Genomic DNA, 10,662 nt, shown 5'->3' with positions numbered 1-10,662 from the left:
GCTCAGAAAAGGCTAAAGGGCATTAGTTTCCTGCCGGGAAACTGTTAATGATAATGTCGCTATGACTTAACAGGGCTGCAATACCTTTTATCCAGGGATTTCAAAGGACTTCATGGATACAGGTTGTAGCTGTATTGGTCTACAGGCAAAGGGAATCAGAACTCATGGCAGAAGTGATATCTTTGATTAAACCACCTAGATACTTTACAAAAGATGTCTTTATTTGCAAGCTTCTGGGCACACTTCCTCACACATAGGAGAATGCAAAGAGTGTAACATTTCTCCTAGGTGGAAATGAAAATTCATATTTCCCAGGACAGCTGAAAGTATAGTAAGATCTCCTGGTTGGAATACTTCATTGTGTGCAACTTAGGCTCAGATAAAAGTTAAAGCAGTCTACTTACCTCCATGTGGTCTGGTGTCAAGCAGGACGTTGAATTGTGTTTCCTTCTGGTCATGCTATTCCATATTTCACAGGAGGACAGTGTGACGGATGCTCGTCTCCTGGGCAGGAATTCCTCTTGGACTTCATGAACATTTCTGAGACTCAGACAGGGACTTGGGCCCCGAGCCACTTCCCTCCAAGGGGCCTGATATGCCCAAAGGGCCAAGCACGGACCCACAGAGAGACTCTTTAGCTGTTTGAATTGCCTGCTCAGCCTTGTAAAACATGTGGCTCACCCCTCCCACCTTCTCTGAGCTGCTCTAGCAATGGGGAAACTGAGGCAATGACTTCCCCCAGGTCACAGAGAGTTGGCAAGAGGGCTGAGCACAGGGTCCAGGCATCCTGGGTTGCAGGTATGTGCTCGTTGTAAGCACAGGACAGCTCTGCTCTCTATGGAAGTGGACCACTTTTACCTAATGAACACCAGGTAACACACGAGCTGCTTAAGATGGGCACAGGCACTACAACGACACAGATGATAATGAATAACCAAGCCAGCAGTGGCAATGCATATATCCCTGTGGCCTGCATAGGAGGACAGTACCAATTGCGGGACTGATTCTTATCCAGGCTATCAGGTCCTCGCTTCCACTGGTTCGGATTTGTCCCATCCTGGTTTCAAATAAGATCATTCACTGCATGCATCAGACAACAGAACATGGTGCCAAGTTGCCTCTCCCCCAATGACACCATCTTTAATGTAATGATCACGTGCTTATTTTTCTGCCACAGGATCCCTGCCTCCTTCAGTGCACAGAATAGATGAACCGAATGGAAAAAATAACAAGCAATATGTAATTAAGCATCAAAATGCATATGCATCAGGGGTTTGAATTAAGAATGGGTGAGCGCCTGGCTTTGCAACTTAATCATGTTCTTCTCGTGCCGTTCTTTATGTGCAAATATATATATAGCAAGCTAGAAGGGGTAGGCTGAGGTTTAGCAGTTACCGGTATGTAGCCCCCAGTGATCAGATCACGTCGCACCGTGCAGTTACAATCAGAGCACCACCAATCCATCCGAGCTACGCTGCACCTTATAATCAAGCAATGTAAATAATAAATCAAATGCCATTAAGGACTTTCAGCAAGCATTCAAATCACAGCCCTGACTAGAAGCAAGAATATCAGGCTATAAATACACCCATGATCATTAAAGTCCTGCTGGGTAACAGCTGGAGACATGGACACCCTTCTCAGGTAACAGTGTCGAGTTTTGCCTATGCTGAGTAGTAACTTAAGAGGTCTTCTTCTGGGGTCCTGACATGACAACTATCCTTTCCAGCATCAGGCACACAATCTGGCCTGGCCAGTAGCCTTGTCAAGGTCTTCCACGGTGCATGGATGCTGGCAGACTGACAGCTGGTCAGTGGTCTGTATTTCACTGAAGCCGGTTATTTCAGTACCCCCAACTTCTATATGTTTCTTTTGCCTTGACACCTTCTGTTAGAGGGCAGTTCCAGTATCTCCAAGCCAGCCCATTTTTCTGGAGAGGCCCTCGCCGATGTCTGTGCCCGCTCTGATGTCCTCGGTGAGCATGTTGAATGGCGTGCACCATGCTCCCAGCCATGTAGCCATCGGTCCTTTTTTATGATGCATCTAGGAAGCTTTTCCACTATTCCAGGCATCCAACAGCTACAGCATGGCTGTATTGCAGCTGTCTGGTGTCTTTGAGCTGTCATGATCCTTCCAGTTTGCTTGCAGCCACTCTTCTGATGCCTGGTGGAGTGATTCCAGCAAGCACGTGCAATACATGCATCCTCCCAGTGATTGCAGGGGGCTGCCCGCAGGGTCAGGGAGCACAGAGCAGGAGCAAGGCTGGTGGGATCTGGCTGGCTGAGACTTACAGGGTCTCACAACACGGTTGTGCTGAATGATCATTTTTGGCCCAGTTTATTATTGTCATTGAAAAACGCAGATCCGAACCCTCTGTCCCCTTCACCAAACTGCTTTGGTCTGAAAAGAAAAACGAAAAAATCCAAATGCTGGAAAATATGGAAATGTTTCGTTCCACCCCAAACCATCTTGGGGACGAGTTCCCACAAAAATGTTGAAAAGTGGTGGTTTGAGGTCCCTCCCTAGCCATCCTTTCTGTTCGGTCTGCAAGAGGACTGAAACATCGGCGATCCGCGCAGCCTCATTTCGAGGGCAGGCTGTGGAGCACTTACAGTCCTGGAGAAAGGCCTGTCCCCTTGAGAAAGTGTTCCCCAAAGCTAGCTACATCCCTGCAATCTGACCCTCAGCTAGCCATTAAATGGGCCCTTCACCGAGGCCGGTGGCATTGCTGGATACTTTCAGGATGGCACGGTCTCACCCTGGGCAAGGAAAAGGGATTTGGGCTTGTTCCTTTTGGGGCAAGGTGCTACAGAGCCAGTCTCAGGCCTCTATGCTCTGTATTATGAAGGGTGAGGTGTGATATCCAAGGCAATAGGCCTTCATCTGGAGAAGGCACCCTGGTTTTCCAGTGAAACTTCGCTTCTGGACGTCTGCACTCAAGGGCCAGATGCAAGGCAGTATCTCCATGATGAAGAAGGCTCCCAGCTTGCATTAATGGCAGCAGGCACAAAGGCACCACAGGCGTCACGGGAATGTGGCCAGCATCTTCGGGAATGGTCCCTGCACTCTGCAGTTAATAAGTCAGACACGGGTGCCTGGCATGAAACTCCCCAGAGAAAACACATTGCGGAGCTGCCATCCAGGGGAGAACACACAAACGAGTCAGCCGGTCGGATGGGGTCACCTCTCTCTTTGCATTACAACGGTACCTGCGGATAATGGAAGTCATGAGGATGAAGCCAGCTGGGTCATTTAGCTGGACAAAGCAAGGATGCTGAGAGGGGAATGAGGAAGCACAAAGTACGCCAGGACTATTAGCCCGGATAAAAATAGCCCGGCTGCGTATTTGTATTTGACAATACCTTCTTCCTTGTCCAAGCAGCCACAGCTGACAGGGTCACCCATCTATGGCACGCAGTGAAGGCTGCATACTGATAAGATCCCTTTGTGAAGACCAACACTCATTATATTCAATTGGATTTTTTTTTTTTTTTTTGCTGCCTTGACATAATACTGATTAATTTTTTATATGCCTCCAAACTGCTGTCTCTACAGTTATACGCTGGAGTTAAAGGTGAACTCCTTCAAGCTTGGTGAGTATATATTACTGCCTATAAATACAGTTTGCTTGACTTTTTCCATGCAATATTCTCAGTGCAGAGGATTTTTCTTGTAAAGCTGTGAGAATATTCTGGCAACGTATATATTGTTCACCGAATTTAGCTCATTGTTCTGTTCATAAAACACACACGCACGCGGTGCAACTTCTTGGATTATTCTTCCTTATCAGGACATAGTCATGACATTTTTTTTTAATACATTCTTTTTTTAAATCCTATGAGTTGATCATGAAGCTGGGAAACCTGAGTTGTGTTTCTTAGTTGCAATTCGTTTGCAAAGTCACCTGGCGTTATTTATGCTTCCTGATTGGACTCAGCTGCAAAATTAAAATTCATTTTCTGGGAAACAAGGTTTAAAAAAACTGGGGTCCAAGCGGAGGACTTTGGGAAACCCACCAGCTGCACTGCAAATGGCTGGGATGCTGGGAAAAGTCCAGCTGGATGGGGAAAAAAAGCATAAACCCTAAAATCAAAGGACTTCTGTATTTCCAAGTTCCTTTTATGTACTGAGGAAAAATCCATGATACACCTAAAAACTATCTGTCATGGTCTCAAGCACTATGAGCAGTAATATTCCTCTTGAAAAATCACACTGGAAATGGAGAGAGGAGGTAACACAGCTATGGACGAAGGGGAGAATGGAGTTTCAAGCCAGCTTGGAAGCTCTCATGAGAGCTGTTTATATCATTCACGGCCCTTGGTCGAACCCTCGGAAGCGGCCCCCTCCTCTTCTTGCCCTGGTTTACAAGAGACACTGGGTTTCAAGATTGTATTTATTATTGGAGTAAAAATAAATTATTTCAGGGAAAGGAGATTTTCCTAATCCTAAACCTTTCTGTGCCCACTCAAGCTAAACAACATCAATTGCTCCTTCATAAGCAGGGAGAGCTTAGAGGTAAAGCTGTTTTCTATTCTATTTCTCTGCAAATGCCATAGCAAAATTACTTTATTTCCACAAGAAAGGGAGGGGAGGGACACCTTTCCTGTGTACTTTTTGCAGGTTTTAAACTCGTCATGATGTATGGAAGCAAAGATTATAACCAAGTCGTGCTTTTTAAAGAGAAGAGATAGACCTACAGCCACGATGGGCAGGTTTCTATACCGCTCAAGCTCCAGCTTTCAAGATTACCAGGCTCTACTGTACCTTACTAGGAACCCTCCCCGTGAAGGCAGGTAGTGGCTGAATAACGTGTTGCAAATATATATACCAAAAAGCTCTTTTCCTGCTAAGCAATCACAGAGACCTTGTCACCATATCTATATCAATATCTATATAGATATCAATATCTATATTGATATAGGTAATAATAATAGATATCAATATAGGTATCAATAGAGATATCGATATCTGTATTGATATAGATAATGATATAACTATCAATATAGGTATCGATATCTGTATTGATATAGATAATTATATAGATATCAATATAGATATCGATACAGATCTAGATATCAATATCTATATTGATATAGATAATGATATAGATATTGATATAGATGTCAATACATTGATATAGATAACAATATAGATATCGATATAGTATTGATATCGATATCTATATTGATATAGATAATGATATAGATATCAACATAGATATCGATATTGATAGCAATACATTGATATAGATATCAATATAGTATTGATATCGATATCTATATCAATATTGATAGCGATATAGATAGTGATATGAATATCTATATTGATAGAGATAACAATATAGATAGCAATATAGATATTGAAATAGCTATAGATATCGCTATAGCTATAGATATCGATATGGTGACACAGTCTCTGTGATTGCTTAGCAGGAAAATAGCTTTTTGGTGTCACCTTCTGGTTTCTTGATTGTGGCCAGAGCCCCGCGAGGAGGTGGGGGAAATGGGTTCCACTTGAGATGGTTCGGTGGGAGGGCATCCCATGATGGGATGCCCGGAAAGGTGTGGGATCCTAATCATTACCTGGACCGTTGCTGCTCATAGGAATCCCTAGCTCTGCTCCCAACCCCTGGGGTCAGCCTTGCTTGTTTGCGTGAAGCAGAATCACAACGAGATCCCTCGAATGCAGCTCAGTCTTCACCACTGACGGACCTTGGCGCGGACTGAAACTGAGCGTGGAAGGTGAAGCCCTTTCGATTCCAGATCTGCTTAATGGCTGATTTGATTTATCCCCATTTTGTTTTCTGATTTCTCCAGCTGATGAGAGGATCCTGCTAATGAGCATGTGAGGGAAGTAACTGAAATTATCCACTTCGGCATTTTTCTCCTTATACAAATAACTTCCGGCTGAGATCATTCCAGCTCCATCTCCTTTCAAGGCGGCGTCGAGGGTTTGGGCTGGCGGGGGGGGGAAGCTGCTGTTTAATTACTTTCTTTCTTCTGCACAAAATGAACTTGCTGAATCAGACAGTTCTTCCCCCCTTTCCTGCGAGGCCTGTAATTGGGGAAGCAGCATTGTCTGGCATTCGCAGAAGATGGGAGATAGGACCGTCGAGATTTGCAGACAGGCAGGCGCGCGGTCCTTGTGTGTCATGCTGCAGACCGTGTCGGTGCTTGTTGGCTGGTTCGGGACACCTGAATACGACGGATGGCTCCCACAGATGTCAGGTTGCAGCATGGTCCAGTCGACCCCAGCGGAGCTGTCCACACAGGTCAAGAGAGCCCGTTCGTAAGGGCTTTGCTGGATCCATGCCCCCACCAGTGCATATTTCCAAGAGCAATTGCATACAGGCACATATCTGAATCAGATCCTGCACACTGTTCACATGCCAGGTGACTGCAGGTAAGTCACAGCCTCCATTTTCCTTTCTGTAAAATGGAACCACTGAGATATTTACCCACCCTATAGATGCCTGTACTTATGGTGACATTGCAGCATCCCCAGCCTTTCCACCTGCAGTACTTCTGGGGACAGCAACCCTCCTTTCTACCCCTCCACTCCTCTACAAGGGAAATGCCCCTTATTGTCGCTCTTTGTTCTGAATTGGCCTAGGTGCCAACCGTGCACTTCAATTCAGGCCTTCTCCCTTCCGGACCTAACGCTTACGGATGAGTTGCTGGGTTTTGTGGAGGGAAATGTTAAGAGACACTTAACCACAGGCAGGATTCAGTCTACCACTTGGAAATGAGCTAGGGCTTCTAAAGCAAGAGCATGCAGAGTGCCAGCGTGCATGCACACAGGCAGAGGTCTCCTTCCAGGACCAATTTGCTGCTCAGTGCTCAATGACTGCCATTTCATTCCCACGACTTCCTAGGTAATAATGAGCACAGCTGAGAAATGAGATGGAATGACAAGTTAGTGAAATGCTGTTAACGGACCCACAGTCCAGGCTTCCTAATGCACCCAAGCCTCCCACTAAAGTCAAGGAAATCAAGAACAGAGGGTAGGTAGCATTAAATAATAATCGGCGAGGGATGTGAAACGTATCCTGAGCCCTTTGGCCTCCCAACAAGCTGGGAGGTTCCTGGAATTATAAAGGGATGGATAATGGGTTCTCTCCATGGATGGGGTATATATGTTGTCTCTGTGTCTTGGTCTCCCATAGATGGGGACATTTTTGCCCGACGTTCCCTGTTATTGTTACCAGGGCTGGAATTAAAATGCCAGCAGCGAGAGAAGGAGCTTGGGTTGTGCCTGGGCCATGGAAGTGACTCCAGGTCAAGGTTTAGGATGCTTGGTGGTTACTGCTGGCTGTGTTCAGTTGACCTGGAGAAGGGTTGCTTTTTGGCAGGTTTGGCGTGTCTGGCTAATATTACCATTGATTCCCATGTATTCACTCTGGCCTGACATGCTGTAGGAATTGATTTGAATAGATCTCAGACAATAACTAGATTGGTTTATAAACCAATATTGTTAAAAGCAGTACGAGCCTCTGTGGCGACACAGTTATAAAGATGTCTGGCAGTAAAGCCCTTTTATATACTGCTACCACTGCATTCAGGCTAGCCTTAACGAGGTTGTTTTCTCCACTAATGCAGTTGTACTGGAACAATACTCAGGTGTGGGTAGGTTTTTATTCTTCTAAATGAAGCGCTTGTGAAAATGTGGAGGTGCTAAATCTGGTAAGGAACATAGCTGCTTTGGAAAGTTTCACTCTATGCTCGAGTGCTTCTGTCTTCAAATTCAGAGCAAAACTCTCGCTGTATAACATAGCATGGCTCATTACAATGGGGTATTTAATATGCATGAATGCTGCAAAAATAAGTGATATTGGTAATCGCATTGTGATGTGAAAAACGTTTATTAAAAGAGATGCTTTTACATTACACAATTTTAGGATGCTTTTTGGGGGGTTTTGGTCCTTGCTGTAACATTTGTAGTGTCCTGTCCTGAATTGTTCTCACTCTACACAAGGCAGGCCAGATTGTGTGTCTGAGAGCAAAACCAAGAGGTACAGGGATACGTCTGTCACTTCTCATTGGGACATTTCTGCTTCATGTTTCACTTAAGGAGCAAATTTCCCAGGAAAGCGTTGGCCTCTGCAAGGCTTTGTTTTCTGTTACACTGAGCTCTGATTTTCTTATTCCTTTTGCATTTTATCCCTCCCTCCCCAGCTCTGTGCCCACATTATTAAAACTGCACATCTCATTTCGGGGTATAAATGGAGCTGTTGCATATGCAAACCATTGACCAGGTTGTTTGCTCACAGATTTGTCCCGTGAGACTACAGTCATTGCAGGCACAGGTGAGACAGCTCTTTCCCACTTCTCCTTCCCTCGCAGCTCTTTTCCCCTTCCAACCACATCAAAGCCTTTCTTGCACATGTCTTTAGGCCCCGTTATCCCTACAGCACCTTGTCGGGACATTCGAAGTATGGAGATGCTGTGTAGTGGTTCGCATCTCTAGAGCAGGAACAAAAGCTTGTCATGACACCAAGGCTTTTGGCAACAAAGGGGTTTGGCTTGACCCTTGAGCTGGAGATGAACTGCCCAGTGCAGTGCCAGGCTGTTGTAGCCCATGCCCTGCAGCTGGCAGGCTATGCTACATGGGCCTGACGTATGCACCCCTGCAAACACATCTTGCATTTGGGCCTGAGCATTCACGCTCCTCTTGCCCTCGCCACTTGTGCAGGCTTCGCTCCCATCCTCCTGGCTTAATATGCAGATGGCAGGGCCTCCTCGTCCTGGTGTAATCACTAGGTGGAAGGAATGGGGCATGGGGCTGGGCCCTGCCAGCTTCGGGGATGTGATGCAATGTGTCATTAAAGCGTGGCTCTCATTGCCCCCACATGTGTTGGAAGCTGAGAGTTCGGCCAGATTCACCAAGGGATCGGACACGTTCTTGGAGGAAAAGGGCATCGTTAGCTATGGAGCATGGGAGTGAAGGGCACGGCCTCTGCATCACAACTTCCTAGGCCTGAAAAGCTGGAGGCTGCAAATGAGAGAGGAACAGCGGGGGGAAAAGCCCTGGTCAGACCCAGTTCACTCTCCCTTTGGCACCGGCTGTCTGCTGCTGTATGACACAGGAGACTGGGAAACATGGACTTAGGGACCAAGATGGAGCAAGTCCTGAGGAAAGCCATATGCAAGTATCTGGGGGACTAAAGGCTGATCACAAGCGATCAGCAGAGATTTATGAAAAACAAATCATGTCAAACAAATGCAATCTCCTTTGACAAAGTAACTATTGGGTGGAGGAAGGCAATGCTGTGGATATCTGGACTTCAGCAAGGCTTTTGACAAGGTCCTGCATGACCTCCTCATAAGCAAATTAGAGAAACGTGGACTAGATAAACCTACTACAAGAGCGATGGATAACTGGCTCAAAAGCCACAAGCAATGGGTAATTATTAATGGGGCCATGTCAGAGTGGCAGGAGGCTTGGAGCGGGGTCTGTCCTGGGCCTGGTGCTGTTCAATGGGTTTATTAATGATTCAGATGCTGGCATCAAAAGTTTCTTGAGTAAGTCTGTGGATGACATGAAACTGGGAAGGATTTAAACATGTTGGAGGATGCATGTACAACTGCAAAGGACCTTGGAAAGCTGGGCTATAGCTAATGGGGGGGGAAGTTCAATGCAGACAAGTGCAAGCTGCCGATTCCTGGCTAGAGGGTCTTGCCCCTCTGCTCAGGGCCAGACAGATGCTGTATTTTTGGGGTCCGAATGGGATTTTACCCCATGGTCAGATTGGTAGGGCCTGGTAGGCCCATGTTTCTGAGCTTTGCTGATTCATACCACCATAGAAAATGAGGTTGGAAGGGACCTCAGGAGGTCACATCTAGTCCAAACCCCTGCTCAAAGCAAGACCAGCCCCAACTACATCATCCCAGCCAAGGCTTTGTCTTCCTGGGTCTTAAAAACCTCCAAGAATGGAGACTGCACCACCTGTCTGGGTAACCAGTTCTAGTGTTTTACTACCCTCCTCATGAGAGAGTTTCCCCTACTATCTAACTTATTATCCTAAATATTTCCTAATATCTAACTGAACTCCCTTGCTGCAGCTGGAGCCCATTGCTCCTTGTCCTGTCATCTGCCCCCACTGAGAATGGTCCAGCTCCATCCTCTGCAACCCCCTGCAGGGAGTTCATATATGCATCATAAAAAAGGACGGATGGCTACATGGTGGGAGCATGGTGCACACCATTCAACATGCTCACCGAGGACATCGGACCCAAACAGATCCCCTGCTTAGGCAGGAAAGAGCGCTGGGGTCAGATGGTCCCCAAGAACTGGCTGTGAATGGGGGTCTGGGGGAGCAGCACAGGGTGCGGCTGGTCACCAAGAACCAGCTGTGGATGGGGGTTTGGGGGAGCAGCACGGGGTGCGGCTGGTCACCAAGAACCAGCTGTGGATGGGGGTTTGGAGGAGCAGCATGGGGTGCGGCTGGTCACCAAGAACCAGCCGTGGATGGGGGTTTGGGGGAGCAGTACGGGGTGCGGCTGGACACCAAGAACCAGCTGTGGATTGAAGTCTGGGGGGGCAGCACGGGGTGCGGCTGGACACCAAGAACCGGCCATGGATCGAAGTCTGGGGGACAGCACGGGGTGCGGCTGGACACCAAGAACCAGCTGTGGATGGGGGTTTGGGGGAGCAGTACGGGGT

Source organism: Alligator mississippiensis, chromosome 9 (genome assembly GCF_030867095.1).
Source record: "Alligator mississippiensis isolate rAllMis1 chromosome 9, rAllMis1, whole genome shotgun sequence".
Taxonomy (NCBI): domain Eukaryota; kingdom Metazoa; phylum Chordata; order Crocodylia; family Alligatoridae; genus Alligator; species Alligator mississippiensis.
This window is presented reverse-complemented; position numbering follows the sequence as displayed.